The sequence below is a fragment of the Choloepus didactylus genome, chromosome Y, assembly GCF_015220235.1.
Source record: "Choloepus didactylus isolate mChoDid1 chromosome Y, mChoDid1.pri, whole genome shotgun sequence".
Classification (NCBI taxonomy): domain Eukaryota; kingdom Metazoa; phylum Chordata; class Mammalia; order Pilosa; family Megalonychidae; genus Choloepus; species Choloepus didactylus.
Window position 1 is genome coordinate 20235058 of NC_051335.1, and position 27381 is coordinate 20262438.

The 27381-nt window shown below is 38.7% G+C and overlaps 1 pseudogene; it reads right to left on the reverse strand.

The window, feature by feature from the left end:
- LOC119524034 overlaps positions 1-26641 on the reverse strand; it is a 43536-nt pseudogene extending 16895 nt beyond the window's left edge.
- Between the last annotated feature and the right edge of the window lie 740 nt (positions 26642-27381).

The window sequence follows — 27381 nt, forward strand, 5'->3', positions numbered from 1 at the left end:
TTTGTCAAATGCCTTTTCTGCATTGATCAAAATGATCATGTGGTTTTCCCCCTTTGGTTTGTTAACGTGGTGTTTTACATTAATTGATTTTCTTGTGTTGAACCACTCTTGCATACCTGGGATAAAACTCATGTGTTTAGGGTGTAAGATACTTTTAGTGTCTTGTTGGATTCACTTTGAAAGTATTTTGTTGTGGATTTTTGCATTTACATTCATTAGATAAAGTGGTATTAGGGTGATGTTGACCTCATAGAATGAGTTAGGTAGTGTTCCCTCTGGCGATGGTTTGAATCTATTATGTATCTCAGAAAAGTGAAGTTCTTTTAATCCAATCTTGTGGGGGCAGACCTATTGTGGGTGGGACCTTTTGGCTAGGTTGCTTCCACATGACCCCACCTATTCAAAGTTGGTCTTAGTTCCCTTGCTGGAGTCCTCTATAAGAGGATAAAAGGCAGAGACATTTTGAAGAGAGCTCAGAGAAGCTAATATATGTAATCCAGAGTTTGCCCCTGGGAAAAGCAAGGAGGACCCACAGAAACCCAGAGAAGCTAAGACAGAAACCCAGAAATATTTTGGAGAAAGCCAAAGAAATCAGAAGCTAAACCCAGGAAAGGACCAGCAGATGCTGGCCATGTGCCTTCCCAAGTGACAGAGGAACCCCAGATGCCATTGGCCTTTCTTCAGAGAAGGTATCGTCCTTTTGATGCCTTAATTGGGACATTTTCATGGCCTTAGAACTGTAAATTTGTGAACTAATAACCTCCCATTAAAAAAGCCAATCCATTTCTGGTATATTGCATTTCAACAGCTTTAGCAAACTGAAACACCTCCTTTTTAATTTTTTGGAAGAATTTGAGCAGAATTGTATTAATTCTTCTGGGAATCGATTGGTAGAATTCACTTGTGAAGCCATCTGATCCTTGGCTTTTCTGTGTTGGGAGGTTTTTGATGACTGATTCAATCTCATTACTTGTGATCGGTTTGTTATGGTCATCTATTTCTTCAGTCAGTGTAGGTTGTTCAAGTGTTTCTAGGAATTTTTCCATTTCATCTAAGTTGTCTAATTTGCTAGCACACAGTTGTTCGTAGTATCCTCTTATGATCCTTTTTATTTCCAAGGGGTGAGTAAAGTCCACCCCCCCATCATTTCTGATTTTATTTTCATCTTCTTTTTCTTTTCTCTTTGTCTGTCTAGCTAAGGGTTTGTCAATTTTATCGCTCTTTTAAAAGAAACAACTTTTGGTTTTGTTAATTTTTTCTGTTGTTTTTCTATTCTCAATTTCATTTATTTCTGTTCTAATGTTTGTTATTTCTTTCCTTCTGCTTGCTTTGAGATTAGTTTGCTGTTCTTCTTCTAGTTCTTTCAGGTGTGCAGTTAAGTCTTTTTTTATTTTTAAATTAACTTTATTTATCAAATAAAAAATTTCCAAACAAAACAAAGAAAAGCAATGAGAAAAACAAATATCCTCAAATAACTTCATTCCTTCTAATATGTTGCTACCATACCAAAAGAAAATTAATGAACCACAATCACACCTGAACATTAAAATCATCCTCAATATCTTGTCTGTCCTTATTAGATTATCATTCCCCTTCACTAACTGCTGTCTATCTCTAGATCCCCTATATTCTACAATATGAAACACTTATCTTACATTTTTCACAGAGTTCACATTAGTGGTAACATACAATATCTCTCCTTTTGTGTCTGGCTTATTTCACTCAGCATTATGTCTTCAAGGTTCATCCATATTGTCATATGTTTCATGTCCTTCTTACTGCTGTGTAGTATTTCATTGTGTGTGTATACCATATTTTGTTTATCCACTCATCTGATGAAGGACATTTAGGTTTTTTCTATCTCTTGGCAATTGCGAACAATGCTGCCACGAAATATCTGTTTATGTCACTGCTTTCAGATCCTCTGGATAAATACCAAGAAGTGAAATTGCTGGATCATAGGGTAACTCAATGTGTAGTTTTCTGAGGAACCACCAAACTGTCTTCCAGAGTGGCTGAACCACTGTACAGTCCCACCAGCAATGAATAAGAGTTCCAATTTCTCCACATTCTCTCCAGCATTTGTAGTTTCCTGTTTGTTTAATGGCAGCCATTCTAATTGGTGTGAGATGGTATCTCATTGTGGTCTTGGTTTGCATCTCCCTAATAGCTAGCAAAGAAGAACATTTTTTTCCATGTGTTTTTTAGCCATTTGTATTTCTTATTCAGAGAAATGTCTTTTCATATCTTTTGCCCATTTTATAGTTGGGCTGTTTGTACTACTGTGATTGAGTTGCAAGATTTCTTTATATATACAAGATATCAGTCTGTTATCAGATACATGGTTTCCAAATATTTTTTCCCATTGAGTTGGCTGCCTCTTCACCTTTTTGACAAATTCCTTTGAGGCACAGAAGTTTTGATTTTGAGAAGTTCCCACTTATCTATGTCTTCTTTCATTGCTTGTGCTTTAGGTGTAAGTTCTAAGAAGTGACTTCCTAATACTAGGTCTTGAAGATGTTTCCCTACAATATCTTCTAGGAGTTTTATGGTACTGTCTCTTATACTGAGATCTTTGATCCATGTTGAGTTAAATTTCATACAGGGTGTAAGGTATGGGTCCTTTTTCATTCTTTTGGCTATGGATATCCAGTTCTCCCAGCCCCATTTGTTGAAGAGGCTATTATGTCCTAGTTCAGTGGATTTTGGGGCCTTATCAAAAATCAATTGACCATAGATCTGGGGGTCTATTTCTGAATTCTCAATTTGATTCCATTGATCAATATGTCTATCTTTGTGCCAGTACCATGCCATTTTGACTACCGTGGCTTTATAGTAGGCTTCATAGTTAGTAAGTGTAAGTCCTCCCACTTCGTTTTTCTTTTATAGAGTGTTTTTAGCAATTTGAGGCCCCTTTCCCTTCCAAATAAATTTGACGACTAGCTTTTCCAAGTCTGCAAAATAGATTGTTGGAATTTTGATTGGAGTTGCATTGAATCTGTAGATCAGTTTGGGTAGGACTGACATCTTAACAACATTTAGCCTTCTTATCCCTGAACACGGAATATCTCTCCATCTCTTTAGGAACACTTATATTTCTTTTAGTAGAGTTATGTAATTTTCTTTGTATAGGTCTTTTACATCCTTGGTTAAGTTTATTCCTGGGTACTTAATTTTTTTAGTTGCTATTGTGAATGGAATCTTTTCCTTGAGTGTCTCTTCAGTTATGTCATTTCTACCATATAGGAACATTACTGACTTCTGTGTATTAATCTTATATCCCACCACTTTGCTGAACTTGTTCATTAACTCAAGTAATTGTGCTGTTGATTTCTCAGGGTTTTCCAAGCATAAGATCATATCAACTGCAAATAATGAGAGTTTTGCTTCTTCCTTTCCAGTTTGGATGTCTTTTATTTCTTTGTATTGCCAAATTGCTCTGGCTAGAAATTCTAGCACATTGTTGAATAACAGTGGTGACAGTGGGCATCCTTGTCTCATTCCTGATCTTAGAGGGAAGGCTTTCAGTCTCTCACCATTGAGTACTATACTGGCTGTGGGTTTTTCATATATATGCTTTACCTTATTGAGGAAGTTTCCATCAATTCCTAGCTTTTGAAGTGTTTTTATCAAAAAAGAATGTTAGATTTTGTGGATTGATTTTCCAGCATCTATTTAGATGATCATTTGCTTTTTCCCTTTGATTTGATAATGTGTCGTATTACATTGATAGATTTTCTTTTGTTAAACCACCCTTGCATGCCTGGGTTGAACCCCACTTGGTCAGGGTGTATAATTTTTTAATGTGTCTTTGAATTCAATTTGCAAGTATTTTGTTGAGAATTTTTGCATCTATATTCATTAGGGAGATTGGCCTATAGTTTTCCATTCTTGTAGCATCTTTATCTGGCTTTGGTATCAGAATGATGTTGGCTTCATAAATTGAGTTAGGTAGTGTCCCATTTTCTTCAATTTTTTGAAAGAGTTTAAGTAGGAATGGTTTCAGTTCTTTTTGGAAAATTTGGTAGAATTTCCCTGTGAAGCCATCTTGCCCTGGGGTTTTATTTGTAGGAAGCTTTTTAATAACATTGGATATCTCTACTTGTGATTGGCTTGTTGAGGTCTTCTATTTCTTCTCTATTCAGTCTAGGTTGTTTGCATGTTTCCAGGAAATTATCCAGTTTATTGGCATAGAGTTGTCCATAGTATCCTCTTATAATTTTTAAAATTTCTTCAGGGTCTGTAGTAATACCCACCTCTCATTTATTATTTTATCTATTTGGGTCTTCTCCCTTTTTGACTTTGTCTGTCTAGCTAAGGGTTTGTCAATCTTGTTGATCTTCTCAAAAACCAACTTTTGGTTTTATTTATTCTATTTTTTTTCCGTATCATTTATTTCTGCTTTAATCCTTGTTATTTCTTTTCTTCTACTTGCTTTAGGATTACTTTTCTGATCATTTTCTAGCTTCTTTAGTTGTTCCATTAGTTCTTTGATTTTAGCTCTTTCTTCCTTTTTAATGTATGCATTTAGAGCTATAAACTTCCCCCTCAATACCGCCTTTGTTGTATCCCATAAGTTTTCATATGTTGTATTCTCATTTTCATTTGTCTGTAGATATTTAGCAATTTCTCTTGCAATTTCTTCTTTGACCCACTGATTGTTTAGGAGTGTGTTGTTTAACCTCCAGATATTTGTAAGTGTTTTGGATCTTTGATAGTTTTAACTTCTAGTTGCATTCCATTGTGGTCGGAGAATGTGTTTTGCATAATTTCAATGTTTCTAAATTTATTGAGAATTGTTTTATGCCCCAGCATATGGTCTATCCTGGAGAAAGTTCCATGAGCACTAGAGAAGAATGTATATCCTGGTAATTTGGGATGTAATGTTCTATATGTCTGTTAAGTCTAATTCATTTATCTCATTGTTTATTTTCTCAATTTCCTTATTAGTCTTTTGTCTGGATGATTTATCTATAGGTCAGAGTGTTGTATTGAAGTCTCCCACAATTATTGTGGAAACATCTGTTGCTTCCCTCAGTTTTGCCAATGTTTGTCTCATATACTTTGAAGCACCTAGATTGGATGCATAAATGTTTACAACTGTTATTTCTTCTTGGTGAATTGTCCCTTTTATTAGTATACAGTGTCTTTCTTTGTCTCTTATAGCATCCTTGGATAGAAAGTCTATTTTATCTGAAATTAGTATTGCTACCCATGCTTTCTTTTGGCTGCAGCTTACATGGAATATTTTCCTTCCTTTCACTTTTATTTTTATTTTTTTTATTCATTTTATTGAGATATATTCATATACCATGCAGTCATACAAATAAAGCATACATTCTATTGATTACAATACCACTATATAGTTGTGCATTCATCACCAAAATTAACTTCTGACATTTTCATTACCCCCCACACACAAATAATGAGAATAAAAATTAAAGTTAAAAAGAGCAATTAAAATAAAAAAGAACACTGGGTGTCTTTTTTTTTTTTTTTTGCCCCCATTTTTCTCCTGATCCATCCATACACTGGATAAAGGGGAGTGTGGTCCATATGGCTTTCCCAATCCCATTGTCACCCCTCATAAGCTACATTTTTATACAACTGTCTTCGAGATTCATGGGTTCTGGGTTGTAGTTTGATAGTTTCAGGTATCCACCACCAGCTACCCCAATTCTTTAGAACCTAAAAAGGGTTGTCTATATTGTGCGTAAGAGTGCCCACCAGAGTGACCTCTCGGCTCCTTTTGGAATCTCTCTGCCACTGAAGCTTATTTCATTTCCTTTCACATCCCCCTTTTGGTCAAGAAGATGTTCTCCGTCCCACGATGCCAGGTCTACATTCCTCCCCGGGAGTCATATTCCACGTTGCCAGGGAGATTCACTTCCCTGGGTGTCTGATCCCACGTAGGGGGGAGGGCAGTGATTTCACCTTTCAAGTTGGCTCAGCTAGAGAGAGAGGGCCACATCTGAGCAACAAAGAGGCATTCGGAGGAGGCTCTTAGGCACAACCATAGGGAGGCCTAGCCTCTCCTTTGCAGCAACCATCTTCCCAAGGGTAAAACCTGTGGTAGAGGGCTCAACCCATCAAACCACCAGTCCCCTATGTCTCTGGTCATGTTAGCAACCATGGAGGTGGGGTAGGCGAATACCCCTGCATTCTCCACCAGCTCTCAAGGGGGTTCTGCATATTTTTTTCATTTTTTTAACTAACTTTTTTATCAGCTGTATCAAAAAATTAAAAAAAATACAATAAAAAATATTTCAAACAAACCATAACAAGGGAGTAAGAAAAAGACAACTAACCTAACTACTTTACTTCCAACATGTTCCTACTCTACCCCAAGAAAATAACCTAATATAGCAACATTTCTGTGAACTTGTTCCTACCATACCCATCAGAAATTAACAGACCACAGTCATTCCTGGGCACTCCCAGAACATTAAATTTACCCACAATAGCTTCTCTGTTCCCCCTTCCTTAATTGCTCTCTGTCACTAGTTCCCCTACATTCTACATTATAAATCATTTGTTTTACATTTTTCAATGTTCACATTAGTGGTAGCATATAATATTTCTCTTTTTGTGCCTGGCTTATTTCGCTCAGCATTATGTCTTCAAGGTTCATCCATGTTGTCATATGTTTCACGAGATCGTTCCTTCTTACTGCCGCGTAGTATTCCATTGTGTGTATATACCACATTTTATTTATCCACTCATCTGTTGAAGGACATTTGGGTTGTTTCCATCTCTTGGCAATTGTGAATAATGCTGCTATGAACATTGGCGTGCAGATATCTGTTCGTGTCACTGCTTTCCGATCTTCCGGGTATATACCGAGAAGTGCAATCGCTGGATCAAACAGTAACTCTGTATCTAGTTTTCTAAGGAACTGCCAGACTGACTTCCAGAGTGGCTGAACCATTATACAGTCCCACCAACAATGAATAAGAGTTCCAATTTCTCCACATCCCCTCCAGCATTTGTAGTTTCCTGTTTGTTTAATGGCAGCCATTTTCATTGGTGTGAAATGGTATCTCATTGTGGTCTTAATTTGCATCTTTCTAATAGCTAGTGAAGCTGAACATTTTTTCATGTGTTTTTTGGCCATTTATATTCCCCCTTCAGAGAACTGTCTCTTCATATCTTTTGCCTATTTTATAATTGGGCTGTCTGTACTATTGTCATTGAGTTGTAGTATTTCTTTATATAGAGAAGATATCTGTCTCTTATCAGATACATGGTTTCCAAAATTTTTTCCCATTGAGTTGGCTGCCTCTTCACCTTTTTGACAAATTCCTTTGAGGTACAGAAACCTGTAAGCTTGAGGAATTCCCTTTATCTATTTTTTCTTTTGTTGCTTGTGCTTTGGGTGTAAAGTCTAGGAAGTGGCCGCCTAATACAAGGTCTTGAAGATGTTTCCCTACATTGTCTTCTAGGAATTTTATGGTACTGTCTTTTATATTGAGATCTTTGATCCACTTTGAGTTAATTTTTCTGTAGGCTGTGAGGTAGGGGTCCTCTTTCATTCTTTTGGATATGGATATCCAACTCTCTCAGCCCCATTTGTTGAAAAGACTGTTATGTCCCAGTTCACTGGCTTTGGGGGCCTTATCAAAGATCAGTTGGCCATAGATCTGGGGGTCTATCTCCAAATTCTCAATCTGATTCCACTGATCAATATATCTATCTTTGTGCCAGTACCATGCTGTTTTGACAACTGTGGCTTTATAATAAGCTTCAAAGTCAGGGAGTGTAAGTCCTCCCACTTCATTTTTCATTTTTAGATTGTCTTTAGCTATTCGAGGCATCTTCCCTTTCCAAATAAATTTGATAACTAGCTTTTCCAAGTCTGCAAAGTAGGTTGTTGGAATTTTGATTGGGATTGCATTGAATCTGTAGATGAGTTTGGGTAAAATCGACATCCTAATGACATTTAGCCTTCCTATCCAGGAACATGGAATATTTTTCCATTTTTTAAGGTCCCCTTCTATTTCTTTTAGTAGAGTTATGTAGTTTTCTTTGTATAGGTCTTTTACATCTTTGGTTAAGTTTATTCCTAGGTACTTGATTTTTTTAGTTGCTATTGAAAATGGTATCTTTTTCTTGAGTATCTCTTCAATTTGTTCATTTCTAGCATATAGAAACATTACTGACTTATGTGCATTAATCTTGTATCCTGCTACTTTGCTAAATTTGTTTATTAGCTCTAGGAGCTGTATCATTGATTTCTCAGGATTTTCCAGATACAAGATCGTATCATCTGCAAAAAATGACAGTTGTACTTCTTCCTTTCCAATTTGGATGCCTTTTATTTCTTTGTCTTGCCGGATTGCCCTGGCTAGCACTTCCAGCACAATGTTGAATAACAGTGGTGACAGTGGGCATCCTTGTCTTGTTCCTGATCTTAGAGGGAAGGCTTTCAGTCTCTCCCCATTGAGTACTATGCTGGCTGTGGGTTTTTCATATATGCTCTTTATCATATTGAGGAAGTTTTCTTCAATTCCTACCTTTTGAAGTGTTTTTATCAAAAAGGGATGATGGATTTTGTTGAATGTTTTTTCGGCATCTATTGAAATGATCATTTGATTTTTCTCTTTTGATTTGTTAATGTGTTGTAATACATTGATTTTCTTATGTTGAACCATCCTTGCATACCTGGAATTAACCCCACTTGGTCATGGTGTATGATTTTTTTAATGTGTCTTTGGATTCGGTTTGCAAGTATTTTGTTGAGAATTTTTGCATCTATATTCATTAGGGAGATAGGCCTGTAGTTTTCCTTTTTTTTTTGTAGCATCTTTGCCTGCTTTTGGTGTTAGACTGATGTTAGCTTCATAAAATGAGTTAGGTAGTGTTCCATTTTCTTTGATGTTTTGAAAGAGTTTAAGTAAAATTGGTGTCAATTCTTTTTGGAAAATTTCGTAGAATTCCCTTGTGAAGCCATCTGGCCCTGGGCATTTATCTGTGGGAAGCTTTTTGATGACTGATTGGATCTCTTTGCTTGAGATTAGTTGGTTGAGGTCTTCTATTTCTTCTCTGGTCAGTCTAGGTTGTTCATATGTTTCCAGGAAATTGTCCATTTCCTCTACATTATACAGTGTGTTGGCATACAGTTGTTCATAGTATCCTCTTATAATTTTTTAAATTTCTTTGCAGTAGTATCACCTTTCTCATTCATTATTTTGTTTATATGGCTCTTCTCTCTGTTTTGATTTTGTCAGTCTAGCTAGGGGCTTGTTGATCTTGTTGATCTTTTCAAAGAACCAACTTTTGGTGTTATTTATTGTCTCTATTCTTTTTTTGTTCTCTATGTCATTTATTTCTGCTTTAATCCTTGTTATTTCTTTTCTTCTACTGGTTTAGGATTGGTTTGCTGTTCATTTTCTAGCTTCTTCAGTTGATACATTAGTTCTTTGATTCTGGCTCTTTCTTCCTTTTTAATGTATGCATTCAGTGCTATAAATTTCCCCCCTCACTACCACTTTTGCTGCATCCCATAGGTTTTGGTACCTTCCTTTCACTTTTTTTTTTTTTAATCATCACTTTATTGAGATATATTCACATACCACGCAGTCATACAAAACAAATTGTACTTTCGATTGTTTACAGTACCATTACATAGTTGTACATTCATCACCTAAATCAATCCCTGACACCTTCATTAGCCCACACACAAAAATAACAAGAATAATAATTAGAGTGAAAAAGAGCAATTGAAGTAAAAAAGAACACTGGGTACCTTTGTCTGTTTGTTTCCTTCCCCTACTTTTCTACACATCCATCCATAAACTAGACAAAGTGGAGTTTGGTCCTTATGGCATTCCCAATCCCATTGTCACCCCTCATAAGCTACATTTTTATGCAACTGTCTTCGAGATTCATGGGTTCTGGGTTGTAGTTTAATAGTTTCAGGTATCCACCACCAGCTACCCCAATTCTTTAGAACCTAAAAAGGGTTGTCTAAAGTGTGCGTAAGAGTGCCCACCAGAGTGATCTCTCAGCTCGTTTTGGAATCTCTCTGCCACTGAAGCTTATTTCATTTCCTTTCACATCCCCCTTTTGGTCAAGAAGATGTTCTCCATCCCACGATGCCGGGTCTACATTCCTCTCCGGGAGTCATATTCCACGTTGCCAGGGAGATTCACTCCCCTGGGTGTCTGATCCCACGTAGGGGGGAGGGCAGTGATTTCACCTTTCAAGTTGGCTTAGCCAGAGAGAGAGGGCCACATCTGAGCAACAAAGAGGCATTCAGGAGGAGACTCTTAGGCACAAATATAGGGAGGCCTAGCCTCTCCTTTGCAGCAACCGTCTTCCCAAGGGTAAAACTTATGGTAGAGGGCTCAACCCATCAAACCACCAGTCCCCTATGTCTGTGGTCTTGTTAGCAACCATGGAGGTGGGGTAGGCGAATACCCCTGCATTCTCCACAGGCTCCTCAAGGGGGCACTACATCTTTTTTTTTTTTTCCTTGTTTGTCTTTTTTCTTTTTTTTTTCTTTTTTTCTTTTTTTTAACTTTCCCTTCTTTTTTAAATCAACTGGATGAAAAAAAAAGTTAAAAAGAAAACAAACATACAATAAAAGAACATTTCAAAGAGACCATAACAAGGGAGTAAGAAAAAGACAACTAACCTAAGATAACTGCTTAACTTCCAACATGTTCCTACTTTACCCCAAGAAAGTTACATAATATAGCAACATTTCAGTGAACTTGTTCCTACTACATCCATCAGAAATTAACAGACCATAGTCATTTCTGGGCATCCCCAGAACGTTAAATAGCTTATCTGTTCTTCTTGGATTATTGTTCCCCCTTCCTTAATTGCTCTCTACTGCTAGTTCCCCTACATTCTACATTATAAACCATTTGTTTTACATTTTTCAAAGTTCACATTAGTGGTAGCATATAATATTTCTCTTTTTGTGCCTGGCTTATTTCGCTCAGCATTATGTCTTCAAGGTTCATCCATGTTGTCATATGTTTCACCAGATCGTTCCTTCTTACTGCCGCGTAGTATTCCATCGTGTGTATATACCACATTTTATTTATCCACTCATCTGTTGAAGGACATTTGGGTTGTTTCCATCTCTTGGCAATTGTGAATAATGCTGCTATAAACATTGGCGTGCAGATATCTGTTCGTGTCACTGCTTTCCGATCTTCCGGGTATATACCGAGAAGTGCAATCGCTGGATCGAATGGTAGCTCTATATCTAGTTTTCTAAGGAACTGCCAGACTGACTTCCAGAGTGGCTGAACCATTATACAGTCCCACCAACAATGAATAAGTGTTCCAATTTCTCCACATCCCCTCCAGCATTTGTAGTTTCCTGTTTGTTTAATGGCAGCCATTCTAACCGGTGTTAGATGGTATCTCATTGTGGTCTTCATTTGCATCTCTCTAATAGCTAGTGAAGCTGAACATTTTTTCATGTGTTTCTTGGCCATTTGTATTTCCTCTTCAGAGAACTGTCTTTTCATATCTTTTGCCCATTTTATAATTGGGCCGTCTGTACTATTGTCATTGAGTTGTAGGATTTCTTTGTATATGCAAGATATCAGTCTTTTGTCAGATACATGGTTTCCAAAAATTTTTTCCCATTGAGTTGGCTGCCTCTTTACCTTTTTGAGAAATTCCTTTGAGGTGCAGAAACTTCTAAGCTTGAGGAGTTCCCATTTATCTATTTTCTCTTTTGTTGCTTGTGCTTTGGGTGTAAAGTCTAGGAAGTGGCCTCCTAATACAAGGTCTTGAAGATGTTTTCCTACATTATCTTCTAGGAGTTTTATGGTACTTTCTTTTATATTGAGATCTTTGATCCACTTTGAGTTAATTTTTCTGTAGGCTGTGAGGTAGGGGTCCTCTTTCATTCTTTTGGATATGGATATCCAACTCTCTCAGCCCCATTTGTTGAAAAGACTGTTATGTCCCAGTTCACTGGCTTTGGGGGCCTTATCAAAGATCAGTTGGCCATAGATCTGGGGGTCTACCTCCAAATTCTCAATCTGATTCCACTGATCAATATATCTATCTTTGTGCCAGTACCATGCTGTTTTGGCAACTGTGGCTTTATAATAAGCTTCAAAGTCAGGGAGTGTAAGTCCTCCCACTTCGTTTTTCTTTTTTAGAGTGTCTTTAGCAATTCGAGGCATCTTCCCTTTCCAAATAAATTTGATAACTAGCTTTTCCAAGTCTGCAAAGTAGGTTGTTGGAATTTTGATTGGGATTGCATTGAATCTGTAGATGAGTTTGGGTAGAATTGACATCTTAATGACATTTAGCCTTCCTATCCATGAACATGGCATATTTTTCCATCTTTTAAGGTCCCCTTCTATTTCTTTTAGTAGAGTTATGTAGTTTTCTTTGTATAGGTCTTTTACATCTTCGGTTAAGTTTATTCCTAGGTACTTGATTTTTTTAGTTGCTATTGAAAATGGTATCTTTTTCTTGAGTGTCACTTCCGTTTGTTCATTTCTAGCACATAGAAACATTACTGACTTATGTGCATTAATCTTGTATCCCGCTACTTTGCTAAATTTGTTTATTAGCTCTAGTAGGTGTATCGTCGATTTCTCAGGGTTTTCTAGATATAAGATCATATCATCTGCAAACAATGACAGTTTTACTTCTTCTTTTCCAATTTGGATGCCTTTTATTTCTTTGTCTTGCCGGATTGCCCTGGCTAGCACTTCCAGCACAATGTTGAATAACAGTGGTGACAGCGGGCATCCTTGTCTTGTTCCTCATCTTAGAGGGAAGGCTTTCAGTCTCTCACCATTGAGTACTATGCTGGCTGTGGGTTTTTCATATATGCTCTTTATCATGTTGAGGAAGTTTCCTTCAATTCCTACCTTTTGAAGTGTTTTTATCAAAAAGGGATGTTGGATTTTGTCAAATGCTTTTTCAGCATCTATTGCGATGATCAATTGATTTTTCCCTTTTGACTTGTTAATGTGTTGTAATACATTGATTGTTTTTCTTATGTTGAACCATCCTTGCATGCCTGGAATGAACCCCACTTGGTCATGGTGTATGATTTTTTTAATGTGTCTTTGGATTCGATTTGTAAGTATTTTGTTGAGGATTTTTGCATCTATATTCATTAGGGAGATTGGCCGGTAGTTTTCCTTTTTTGTAGCATCTTTGCCTGGTTTTGGTATTAGATTGATGTTAGCTTCATAAAATGAGTTAGGTAGTGTTCCATTTTTTTCAATGTTTTGAAAGAGTTTGAGTAAGATTGGTGTCAGTTCTTTCTGGAAAGTTTGGTAAAATTCCCCTGTGAAGCCATCTGGCCCTGGGCATTTATTTGTGGGAAGATTTTTGATGACTGATTGGATCTCTTTGCTTGTGATGGGTTGGTTGAGGTCTTCTATTTCTTCTCTGGTCAGTCTAGGTTGTTCATATGTTTCCAGGAAATTGTCCATTTCTTCTATGTTATCCAGTTTGTTGCCATACAGTTGTTCATAATATCCTCTTATAATTTTTTTAATTTCTTCAGGATCTGCAGTTATGTCACCTTTTTCATTCATTATTTTGTTTATATGGGTCTTCTCTCTTTTTGTTTTTGTCAGTCTAGCTAGGGGCTTGTCAATCTTGTTGATCTTCTCAAAGAACCAACTTTTGGTGATATTTATCCTCTCTATTGTTTTTTTGTTCTCTATGTCATTTATTTCTGCTTTAATCCTTGTTATTTCTTTTCTTCTACTTGGTTTGGGATTGGTTTGCTGTTCATTTTCTAGCTTCTGCAGTTGATCCATTAGTTCTTTGATTTTGGCTCTTTCTTCCTTTTTAATATATGCGTTTAGTGCTATAAATTTCCCCCTTAGCACTGCTTTTGCTGCATCCCATAGGTTTTGGTATGTTGTGTTCTCATTTTCATTCGTCTCTATATATTTAGCAATTTCTCTTGCTATTTCTTCTTTAACCCACTGATTGTTTAGGAGTGTGTTGTTTAACCTCCAGGTATTTGTGAATTTTCTAAGTCTCTGATGGTTATTGACTTCTAATTGTATTCCATTGTGGTCAGAGAATGTGCTTTGAATAATTTCAATCTTTTTAAATTTATTGAGGCTTGTTTTATGTCCCAGCATATGATCTATTCTGGAGAAAGTTCCGTGAGCACTAGAAAAGTATGTGTATCCTGGTGATTTGGGATGTAATGTCCTGTAGATGTCTGTTAAATCTAATTCATTTATCAGATTGTTTAGGTTTTCAATTTCCTTATTGGTCTTCTGTCTGGTTGATCTATCTATAGGAGAGAGTGATGTGTTGAAGTCTCCCACAATTATTGTGGAAACATCAATTGCTTCCTTTAGTTTTGCCAGTGTTTCTCTCATGTATTTTGTGGCACCTTGATTGGGTGCATAGACATTTACGATTGTTATTTCTTCTTGCTGAATTGCCCCTTGTATTAGTATGTAGTGGCCTTCTTTGTCTCTCAAAACATCCCTGCATTTGAAGTCTATTTTATCTGAGATTAATATTGCTACACCTGCTTTCTTTTCGCTGTAGCTTGCATGAAATATTTTTTTCCATCCTTCCACTTTCAGTTTCTTTGTGTCCCTGTGTCTAAGATGAGTCTCTTGTATGCAACATATTGATGGTTCATTTTTTTTGATCCATTCTGCGAATCTATATCTTTTAATTGGGGAGTTTAATCCATTTACATTCAACGTTAAAACCGTGAAGGCATTTCTTGAATCGGCCATCTTATCCTTTGGTTTATGTTTGCCATATTTTTCCCTCTCTCTATTAATATCCTTTATTGTACCCATACCGAATCTCTTTAGTACTGAACCTTTCTCCAAGTCTCTCTGTCCTGTCTTTGTTTCTCTGTCTGTAGGGCTCCCTTTAGTATCTCCAGTAGGGCAGGTCTCTTGTTAGCAAATTCTCTCAGCATTTCTTTGTCTGTGAAAAATTTAAGCTCTCCCTCAAATTTGAAGGAGAGCTTTGCTGGATAAAGTATTCTTGGCTGGAAATTCCTCTCACTCAGAATTTTAAATATATCGTGCCACTGCCTTCTTGCCTCCATGGTGGCTGCTGAGTAGTCACTACTTAGTCTTATGCTGTTTCCTTTGTATGTGGTGAATTGCTTTTCTCTTGCTGCTTTCAGAACTTGCTCCTTCTCTTCTATGTTTGACAGTGTGATCAGTATATGTCTCGGAGTGGGTTTTTTTGGATTTATTCTATTTGGAGTTCGCTGAGCATTTATGATTTGTGTATTTTTGTTGTTTAGAAGATTTGGGAAGTTTTCCCCAACAATTTCTTTGAATACTCTTCCTAGACCTTTACCCTTTTCTTCCCCTTCTGGGACACCAATGAGTCTTATATTTGGACGTTTCATATTATCTATCATATCCCTGAGGTCCATTTCGATTTTTTCAATTTTTTTCCCCATTCTTTCTTTTATGCTTTCATTTTCCATTCTGTCATCTTCCAGGTCACTGATTCGTTGTTCAACTTCCTCTAGTCTTGTACTATGAGTGTCCAGAATCTTTTTAATTTGGTCAACAGTTTCTTTAATTTCCATAAGATCATCCATTTTTTTATTTAGTCTTGCAATGTCTTCTTTATGCTCTTCTAGGGTCTTCTTGATTTCCTTCATATCCCGTACTATGGTCTCATTGTTCATCTTTAGTTCTTTGAGTAGCTGCTCTAGGTGCTGTGTGTCTTCTGGTCTTTTGATTTGGGTGCTTGGGCTTGGGTTATCCATATCGTCTGTTTTTTTCATATGCTTTATAATTTTCTGTTGTTTTTGGCCTCGTGGCATTTGCTGAACTTGATAGGGTTCTTTTAGGGTTTGTAGACCTACTGAAGTCCTTATCTCTAATTTATCAGATCTACAGCTTCATGGAGTACACTTTCTCTAACTAACCAGCAGGTGGCGTCCACGAGCCACCTGTTCTCCACAAGCCAGTTCTCCCCTGCTTAGCCTTTTTGGTGAGTGGGGGAGTGAGTCTTGTGGGGCCCAATTGGTGTACCAAGCTTGCGTGTGTAGTTGGTGTTGCCTGCCCTGTATGTGGGGCGTGTTTCTGGGCAGTCGGGGAGGGGGGGTGGCCCTAACAATCAAATCTCCCTGATGATCCTAGAGTTTTAAAGGTGCTGCAATAGTCTAATCCTTCAGTTCAGTCCTGCCACAGTTTGTCTCTGCCACTGACCCACAAGTCTTTGGTATTGGCGTATGGCTCCTGAGACTTGCAAGTGGGCCCCTCTTCCAGGCTGTGCACCCCGGGTCCTCTGTTGAGGGATGACTGTGCTATGTCACAGGTGAGTGCCATCCCCCCAGGGCAGTTCTGGGCTGCTGGGCTGTGTAGGGAGGCTCCCAGTCTGCTCAAATGATGGCTGAATGGGGCTTTGTTAATTCACACTGCTCCACCTTCCCAGTTCTGGGACATTCAGCTGAGGTTGCACGGAAGGCTAATGTCCACGCCCAGTTTTGTGGTGTGTGCCTGTTATTTGAAGCACTTCCATCACACTGGGTTGTCTGGGGCAGCTCTGGGCTATGGGGCTGGCGATGGGCAGGAGTGTTTCCTGTCCACCAGGATGGTGGCTGTGAGCAGACACCCCCCTTTTCTTGGGAAGTTGTGTTGTTTATTGAATTTTCTCAGCCACTGGATTATTGCCTTTTGTCTCAGAGCTCTCTTAGTTCTGCTCTTGACTTGACGTGCCCAAATTGCAATTCTTTGAAGCTTTCTGTATTGGGCTTCTTAGGGTAATTGTTTTAGAAAAAGAAAAAAGGATTTAAAAAAAAAAAAAAACGGCCCTCCTCAGAGATCTAATGGGTTATTGAAATGCTAATAAACGAAGCAACCAGGGTCATTAAGGAAAGGTCCACAGGGCAGAGAGATCAGCTTTTCTTCGGGATTTACATATGCGCCTCAGGGCCTGAGCTCGGGCTTGAGCTCTGCCCTTCCCCCTTCTATGTTCACCAGAACTCCAAAAATCTTCCGCTTTTATTTTGGAGTTTTTCGTGTTGTTTTTTTTCTATGCCTGTCTCCTCTCTGCTGGGCTGGCTGCTCTCAGAGTCTCTGGTGTCTGGTCTCAGTCTATCTATGGTTGGAGTTTGAATCAGTAGAATGAGTTTCCGATAAGAGCAGCCACTGCACTTCTCCCTTCTCCTTCCCGGAGCTGACAGCCCCTCCTCCCACGGGACTGAGCCTGGCAGGGTGGGGCGCGGGTCCCCTGGCCGCAAAAACTTACAGATTTCGCTGATCTCAGCAGTTCCACGTTTTCATGAGTGTTGTATGAAGTATGCCCAAAGTCAGATTGCTCTGTGGTGTCCAGTCCACGCAGTTCCTGGCTTTTTACCTACTTTCCTGGAGGAGTAACTAAAACTTACAGCTCACCAGTCTGCCATCTTGCCTTCCTTTCACTTTTAATTTCTTTGTGTTACTAGGTCTAAGACGAGTCTCTTGTAAACAATATATTGATGGTTCATATTTTTTAATTCATTCTGCTAATCTATATCTTTTAATTGGGGAGTTTAATCCAGTCACATTCAATGTTATTACTGAGAAGGCAGTTCTTGAATCAACCATCTTATCCTTTGGTTTTTATTTGTCAGATCTATTTTTTTCTCTCTCTCTTTTTATTTCCCTTCAGGTACCCTTACTAAGACTCTTCAGTTCTGTGCCCCTCTCCAGACCTCTCTCTCCTTTCTTTTTTTCTCAGCCAGTAGAGCTCCCTTTAGTAGTTCTTGTAAGGCAAGTTTCTTGTTAACAAGAGACTTAGGTCTTTGATTTTAGTTCTTCTTTTTCAGTAAAGGTGTTTAGGTCTATAAATTCCCCTTTCAGCAATGCCTTCACTGAATCCCATACATTTTGATATGTTGTGTGCTAATTTTCATTCATCTTGAGATATTTACTGATTTCTCTTGCAATTTCTTCTTTGATCCACTGATTGTTTAAGAATGTGTTGTTTAACTTTCATATTATTTGTGAATTTTTCAATTCTCCACTTGTTACTGAATTCCAGCTTCATTCCTTTATAGCCAGAGAAAGTACTTTGTATAATTTCAATCTTTTTGAATTTATTGAGACTTGTTTTGTGAGCCAACATATGGTCTATCCTTCAGAATTATCTCTGAGCCTTTGTGAAGAATGTATATACTGCTGTTTGGCGGTGCAATGTTCTGTATATGTCTGTCAGGTCTTTTAGTTCACTTATCATATTCTTCAAGTTCTCTGTTTCTTTATTGATCCTCTGTCTAGGTGTTCTACCTATTGATGTGAGTGGTATGTTGAAGTGTCTAGCTATTATTGTAGAAACATCTATTTTTCCCTTCAGTTTTGCCAGTGTTTGCTGCATGTATTTTGGGGGCATGATGGTTAAATGTGGGAATATTTATGTTGGTTATTTCTTCTTGGTGGATTGTCCCTTTTATTAATATAGGGTGTCCTTCCTTGTCTCTTAGAACAGTTTTGGATTTAAAGTCTATTTTTTCAGTATTAGTATAGCTACCCCAGCTATTTTTTGTTGATGTTTGCATGGAATATCTTTTTCCAAACTTGCACTTTCAACCTATTTGTGTGTTTGTTCTAAGGTGAGTCTCTTGCATAAAATTGGATCATACTTTTTTTTTTAATCCATTCTGGCAATCTGTGCCTTTGATTGGGGAGATAACCCATCAACATTCAATGTTATTACTGTAAAAGCAGTACTTACTTCAACTTTTTATCCTTTGGTTTTTATATGAAAATTTTTTTGTGTCTTTTTATCCTTTCAGTTACCCTTACTGACAATTTTCATTTCTGCACTCTACTCCAAGCCTCACTCTCTTGTCTTTTCCTTTTAGCTTGCAGAAATCCCTTTATTATTTCTTGTAGGACAGGTTTCTTGTTGATGAACTCTCTGTTTCTGATTATCTGTGAATATTTTAAACTCTCCCTAATTTTTTAAATTTTTTTATTTAATTTTTTTATTTTGAAATAAATTCAAAGTTATAGGAACAGTTGCAAAAACAATACTAACCCCATACACAGAATTCCATCATCCCCTGACCACCCTCCCCCGATAGCTCAATCCACCAACTTTAATGTGCTGTCACATCACTATTTCTTTCCCTCCCTCCCTCCCTGTGTATCATCCATCATCTATTGCTCTGTCTTCTGAACATATGAGAGCTAGCTGCACACATCCTTGAACATACACTATAATTCACATATACACTTCCCATGACCAAGAACATTCTTTTATGCAATCCCATTAAGTGCAGCTAAGAAGTACAAGCGATTCAACAATGATACGAAGCTTACATTCTATATTTCCTTTTCCTTATGTCTCAGCTGTGTTCCTTTGAGCCACCTGCCCTCTATCCTCCAATCTCATCCAAGTTCATCATTGGCATTCAATGTCATCTATTTAGACTTTTTTTTTTTCAATTGTGGAGACATATATACAGCCTAAATCTTCCCATTCCACTCCCTTCCTAGCCTTTCATTAGTGGGATTAATCACATTCAGAATGTTGTAATGCTATCTCCTTACCACCATCCATTACTAGAAATTTCCCTTCACCTCAAACAGCAACCCTACACTCATTTCTTAACTCCCCATTGCCCCTTCCCCCACTTCTCTTAACCCAAACTCTACTTTTCATCTCTATGGTTATATTCTCCAATAATTTCTTTGTGTTTACTGTGGGGCTTAAAATTAACCTCTTAAATCCATATCAATCTTGTTTTTCTTTGATACCACCTTCATTTCAATAGGACACATAAACTATGTGCCTATATTCCTCCATTTCCCCACCTTTATATAGTTGTCTAAAATTACATTTTTTACATTGAGTTCAAAACCACAGATTTGTCATTAGAGTTTGTGTATTTTATATCATGTAGGATGTAAATAGTGGAGTTACAGTTCAAAAATTATTGACTTCTATTTGTATTCCATTGTGGTTGGAGAATGTGCTTTGAGTATATTCAATTTTTTTTTTAATTTCTTGAGGCTTGTTTTATGTTCCAGCTTATGGTCCTTCTGTAAAAAGATCCGTGATCATTGGAGAAAAATGAGAGTCCTGGTGATTTGGGATGAAAGGTACTATATATGTCTGTTAAAATTCTCTGTATCTCTTTCTCCTTTCTTTGTTCCTCTGTTGGCAGGGCTCCCTTTAGTATCTGAAGTAGGGCAGGTCTTTTATTGGCAAAGTCTCTCAGCATTTGTTTGTCTGTGAAAAACTTAAGCTCTCCCTCAAATATGAAGGAGAGTTTTGGTGGATAAAGTATCCTTGGTTGAAAATTTTTCTCTCTTAGAATTTTAAATATATCGTGCCACTGCCTTCTCGCCTCCATGGTGGCCACTGAGTAGTCACTACTTAGTCCTATGTTGTTTCCTTTGTATGTGGTGAATTGCTTTTCTCTTGCTGCTTTCAGAACTTGCTTCTTGTCTTCAGTATTTGACAGTCTGATCAGAATATGTCTTGGAGTGGGTTTATTTGAATTTATTCTATTTGGAGTTCACTGGGGATTTATGCTTTGGTATTTATATTGTATATAAGGTTTGGGAAGTTTTCCCCAACAATTTCTTTGAATACTCTTTCTAGACCTTTACCCTTCTCTTCCCCTTCTGGGACACCAATGAGTCTTAAGTTTGGATGTTTTATTTTATCTATTGTATCCCTGAGATCAACTTCGATTTTTTTCTCCATTCTTTCTTTTGTTCTTTCATTTTCTTTTCTGTGGACTTCTAGGACACTGAGACATTGTTCAGCTTCCTCTAATCTTGTATTGTGAATATCCAGAGTCTTTTTAATTTGGCCAACAGTTTCTTTTATTTCCATAAGATCTTCTATTTTTTTAATTTACTCTTGCAATGTCTTCTTTATGCTCTTCTAGGGTCTTCTTTATGTCACTTATATCCTGGGCCATGGTCTTCTTGATCTCCTTTAAATCCTTTGCCATGTTTTCATTCCTCAATTGTAGTTCTTTGATTAATTGTGTGAGGTACTCTGTCTCTTCCAATATCTTGATTTGTGTGTTTGGAGTTGGATTCTCCATATCATCTGGTTTTATCATATGCATTAAGATTTTCTGTTGTTTTTGGCCTCTTGGCATTTTCTTTGTTTGATAGGGTTCTTTCAATTTCTAGAAAAAAAATACCTATCTGATTTTTCAGAAACACAGTTTGGTGGCATACACTTTCTCTAACTACCCAGCAGATGGTGTCTGTGAGTCACCTATACCCCTCAAGTCAGTTCTCCACCTTGTCTCCGTGGTGTGTGGGGAAATGATTCTTGTGGGGTTCAATTGGAGAACTCAGTTTGGGTGTGTTGTTGGAGCCGTCTGCCCTGAATGTGGGGCATGTGTATGGGTGGCCAGGGAGGAAGGACAGTTTTAATATTGAAATCTCCCCGGTTCCCGGGGATTCAAGGCCGCCACAAGAGTCTAAGCCTTCATTTCATTTCAGCCTCAGACCCGATCTCTCGCTGTCCCACAAACCACCAGAGTTGGCGTAGTGTCCCTGGGTTTTCCAAGCTGTTTCCCCTGCCCAGCCGCGATCCTCCAGGACCTCTGCTGAGGGAATGCCATGCTACGTCACCAGTGCACGCCATCCCTCAAGGGAAGCCCCGGGCTGCTGGGCCGTGCTGGGGCGCTTTTAGCCTGATGCAAAGATGGCCGAATGGGGCGTCTCCACACCCCGCTCCTCGCACAGTTCCTCCTTCCCAGCTCCGGGACAACTGGCAGGGCTCTGGGCTATGCACACAGCCCCAGGCAGGAATTTATCCAGCCCTCCAGGGAGCCAGCTGCTAGCCATGGGGTTTCTTTCTGCTTCTGGCTCTCCCCTCCATTCCCCCAGCACCAAGGGTATCTGCTGCAGGCTATCTTCCAGGCCAAACACCAAGAGGCTGGCCCAGCCCCCTCTTACTGTGTTTTACTGCATGGATCCCACTATTGCAGCTGCAGCTGCTCCTGGGTTTTTCCCACCCCTTTTCTTTTTTTTTAAAGAGTCCATTGGTCTCCAAACACCAAACCCTGGCTTTCCCAGACTGCTGCATGGCTGCGGGTCTTCCAGCCAGCTTACTCGCTCGTTTCAGAATGCAGACTCCCGGTTTCACCAAGTGTACGGCCTCTGTGGAACTAGAAGACTTCGTTAAGCTGGTGCATCACTGTAACCGGTATTCTATGTCACTTTCTAGTTTTTATCTAGTGTTTTTCACGGAGGTGTGTTTTTGCCCTGTCTCACCTAGCCGCCATCTTAGTTTTCTCCTCTCCCTCATTTTTGAAGGACAGTTTTGCTGGATAAAGAATTCTCTTTCAGTACCTTGAATATATCATACCATTGCTTTCTCATCTCCATGGTTTCTGATGAGAAATTGGCACTTAGTCTTAATGTGGTTCCCTTGTATGTGATGAACCACTTCTTTCTTGTTGCCTTCAGGATTCTTTCTTCATCTTTGGCACTTGGCATTCTGATTAGTATGTGTCTCAGGGTAGGTATATTAGGATTTATTCTGTTTGGAGTATGTTGTGCTTCTTAAACAGTTATATTTATGTCTTTCATAAGAGTTGGGACATTTTCAGCCATTATTTCCTCATATAGTCTATCTGTCCCTTTTCCCTTCTGGGACACCCATGATGCTTGTTTGTATGTTTCATGCTGTCATTCAAATCCCTGAGACCCTGCTCAATTTTTTCCATTCTTTTCTCTATCTCTTCTTCTGTCTGTAAGATTTTGATTGTCCTGTCATCTAGTTCACTGATTCTTTCTTCTGCTTCTTCAAATCTGCTGTTGTATGCCTCTAGTGTACTTTTTAAATCTCTTCTATGGTGCCTTTCATTTCTACAATTTCTACTATGTTTCTTTTTATACTTTCAAATTCTTCTTTATGCTCACCCAGTGTCTTCTTAATATCCTTTATCTCTTTAGCTGTATTTTCCTTCATCTCCTCAAATTGATTTAGAAGATTTGTTTGAATATCTTTGATTAGTTGTTCAAAATTCTGTCTCCTTCAAAGTTTAATTTGTCCCTTTGACTGGGCCATATCTTCCTGTTTCTTAGTATGGCTTGTAATCTTTTCTGTTGTCTAGGCATCTGATTATCTTGATGAGTTTACTCTGAAGGTCAGTTTCTCTCTCTTGCCTAGGGTTTCATTGTTGCTTGGCTTTGTGTTAAGGCTCTTCACTACACTTGGTTCAACTTGTTTTAGACCTTTGAAGTAGCCCATGTTTAAATGATCATATTTTTTCAGCTCTTCTTCATCTGTTCCTGAATATAAGGCAAAATTTTTTAATTAAATTCAGTTTTTGAGAGGAAACAACTTGCTGTATGTATGTTATTTTTTTTATTAAATTCAGTTTTACTGAAATACATTCACACACCATACAATCATCCATGATATACAATCCACTGTCCACAGTATGATAATATAGTTACACGTTCATCATCACAATCTATCTCTGAACATTTTCCTTACATCAGAAAGAACCAGAACAACAATAAAAAATAAAAGTGAAAAAAGGACACCCAAATCATCCCCCCATCCCACCCCATTTGTCCTTTAGTTTTTATCCCCATTCCTCCACTCATCCATACACTAGATAAAGGGGGTGTGATCCACAAGGTCTTCACAATCACACTGTCACCCCTTGTAATCTACATTATTATATAATTGTCTTCAGGAGTCCAGACTGCTGGGTTGGAGTTTGGTAGTTTCAGGTATTTACTTCTAGCTATTCCAATACATTAAAGCCTATGAGGTGTTATCTATATAGTGCATAAGAATGTCCACCAGAGTGACCTCTCGACTCCATTTGAAATCTCTCAGCCACTGAAACTATTTCGTCTCATTTTGCATCCCCCTTTTGGTCAAGAAGATACTCTAAGTCCCATGATGCCGAGTCCACATTCATCCCCAGGAGTCATACTCTGCGTTGCCAGGGAGATTTACACCCCTGGGAGTCGGGTCCCACATAGGGGGAAGGGCAGCGAGTTCACCTGTCGAGATGGCTCAGTTAGAGAGAGAGAGGGCCACATCTGAGCAACAAAGAGGTACTCAGGGGGAGACTCAGGCACCATTACATACAAATTTAGACTCTCCTTTGTGGTAATGAGCTTCATAAGGGCAAGTCCCATGCTCGAGGGCTCAGCACATCAAACCGCCAGTCCCAATGTTTGTGACAACATCAACACCAGTCCAGGTGAGGATGTCCAAGACATCCGCACCTTCCCCCAGATTCTCGGGGCTGGAGAGGGGGAGGCTGTAAATATATTTTTTATTATCTGCCCAAATTACTCTAGGATGTGTCACTATTTCACTCCAGCCTATACTAACCTACCGTATCTCACTTCCTATTCAGAGTTCCATGCATTTGTGGTGTTTGAACAAATCAACTGTAGAGTTGTACCATTTAGAAAATTTAGATCCTGTACCAAATAGATATCTATTCCCTTGGTCTCATAAGAAAGTTGAAGTTTTAAAACACAATCAGTTTCAACCTTTACCCTTTGGCCTGGCTTGCCCTGGTCTTAATCAGACCTGCTTCATTCATACCACTAATTGAAGTCTGGGCTCTTTTTCAGCTTTTTTTTTTTTTTTTTTTTTTTTTGACAGTGGCTATATGCACTAATACTGACATTCATATCTGCTGAGCTGTAGCTCTGAGTTTCAGGTGTCTCAGAGATATGCATTGTTCCAGAGACCAATCAGGTTATACGCTAGGGGATCAGCATCTCAAAGTTTAGAGATAGGCCTTACAATTCAGGGACAGAGTTAACTGCTGTAAGAGCTTACAATCTAGGGACTATTACAATTATTGTGTCCACGTTAGGCTATGTTCTAAGATTCAATTCTGAGTTTACACATTGTAGTTAGTCCATATTGGTGAGGCATCATCCCTCTCACCATGTTTTCGCCAACACTTTTACTCCTATATATATATTTTCCTACAATTTTATAGAGTTATGTTCACATACCATACATTTATCCACAGTGTACAATCAGTTGTTCATGGTATCATCATAAAGTTGTACATTTATCACCACAGTCAGCACTTGAACATACTGACTACTACAAGAAAATTTTTTTTTTAGCAATAAGAAAAAATGATAAAAAGAAAAATAACATGTCATACAATACAATATACTACCAAGGACAGCAAATAACATCACTACCAAGAATCCCATATTACTCCCCTATGTCCCCCTCTCATATACATTTAGCATTGGCATATTGCCTTTGTTACATTTAATGGAGGTATATTACAATGTTACTGTTGACCATAAACTCCAGTTTGCTTTGATTATGTTTTTTCCTGAATACCATCCCTTTTTCAAATTTCTACATGGTTGACATTCATTTGCTTTCCCACATGCAAAAACATTTTTATATTTGTATATTTAGTAACAGTCATTGGCCACTCCAGTTTTTGCCACGTTATACAGTCCCAGTCTTTATCATCTATCTTTACCTCTGGTGTCATACATTCTCCTACCCCATATAAGGTACAATTTTTAAGACTGCACTATTTGTGCAATTGTTTCACACCCAGGAGAAAGATTCCTTTCCTCTGTTCCTTCTCCAGGAATCTTGATCTGGTCTGCTTGTTTTTGTTTAGCTTCTATAGTTTTTTTTACACTCCTTTTATTGTCTCTAGCTGCTTTTGCCTGGAGGGCAAATTCTGGGAGATTTACCCCAAAGAGGACTTTTCCATGTCAGTACTTCCCAGCCAAAATAGGGCCAGGGACCCATGAAGTGCCCTGAGGAGAGGGTCAGGAAAGATGCTGCACTTCCCTGGCCTGCCCAGTAGATGGTACCCTTCAGCATACTGTTCCCTGCAGCCCTAAGGAGGCAGTGTGTCTTTAAACCTCCACCGCCTCTGCCCCTCTTTGGGGCTGGGTTGAAACAATGGCTGCCACTACCTTGCCTTTGTGTGGGGCAGTTTGAAATAGTGGTCAGAACTCAGCCCCAGCAATCCTAATTTGTTAATCCAAAGCCATGATCAGTGCGGCCATGCATGCCCCCTCTTCCATTCTTTGGGAAGAGGATTTTTGCATCCTTTTCTGACAGCAGCAGCTAGCCAGGATCCCAATGCAGCCTGCCAGATGAGTGAGGGATGGATGCTGGTAGCCACCATATGGAGAGAGCTACTTACTGTTCTTTACTGCGATTTATTAGTCTCTTCCTCCTTCTCTTCCTTGGATGCTACACAGTTGTCTTCTAGCCTTCTGAGCCCCAGAAAAGTTGTTTCAGATAGTTCCTGCCTGTTTACTAACACTTTTGGGGGCAGGAGTGAGTCCTGGAGCTTCCTACTCTGCCAGCTTCCTCAGAAGTCTCACACTGGGAGATTTTTGAGGACAGGGACCATTTTTCTTCATTTCTATATCTCTAATGCTTGACAAAAATAAAATGCTTATTCCCTGGGCTTGTATCAGGAGCAGAGGGCTCCTTGTCCAAGCCAAGTGAAATTTCTAGGTTTGTTGTACTTTCTGTCTTAAAGGGATATGATGTGAGTTAAGAATTACATGCTTGAAAATCAAATTTACTCTCTTAAGAGAGAAAATATCTTGGTGGTGAATGCCCAGGCCCTACGTAGAAAGGTTTTCTCATTGACTCCAGCTCTCTCACTGTTTTTCAGCGTTTCTCCAATCTGGCTCTCAGGAGGCTTATTTATGCCAGTGACATAGGTTTTCCGTGGGACCATGGTACCTCAAGCCCCCAGAGTACCCTAGTGCTCACAGAAGTGGCAGGTATAACTGAAAGCCAATCTCTTTGGCCTAGTTTGGGGTTGCTGATATACTATGTAAATTTCCAGAAATCTTAACAGACAGAATCATTTCACTTAAAGCATTTTAATTAAAAATCATTAGTTACAGTTTATCTTCCTCCCCAGTTGGAAGCCAGAAACAAATAGGTACTTTAACTGATTTCATAGTTGCTTATTTTGGTCCTAAGGAGTGGACCATATTGCTTAATCCTGTCCTTGGAGCCTGTTCTGTCTTTGTAGTCTCCACTTCAAGTAGGCAAGCACTCACAGAAGTGGTTTGGAGCAGTCCCATTGAAAATACACTGGGAACTTACTGACCTAACAATGGCATGATGAAACTGCCCTGCTAGAAGCTCCTTTTTTGAAAATAAAAAAGATCAGGGTGTTCTGGTTTGCTTAGGCTGCTGGAAATGCAATATACCAGAAATGGATTGGCTTTTCCAACAAGGGTTTATTAGTTCACAATTTTACAGTTCTAAAGCCATGAAAATGTCCAAATTAAGGCCTCAAGAGGTAGCGACCTTCTCTGAGGAAAAGGCCGATGGTGTCCAGGGTTCCTCTGTCACATGGGGAGGCACATGGCAGGTATCTGCTGGTCCTTTGCTCCTGGGTTGCATTGTTTTCAGCTTCTGATTTCAGTGGCTTTTTCCTTAAGCATCTGTGGGTTCTCACTTAGC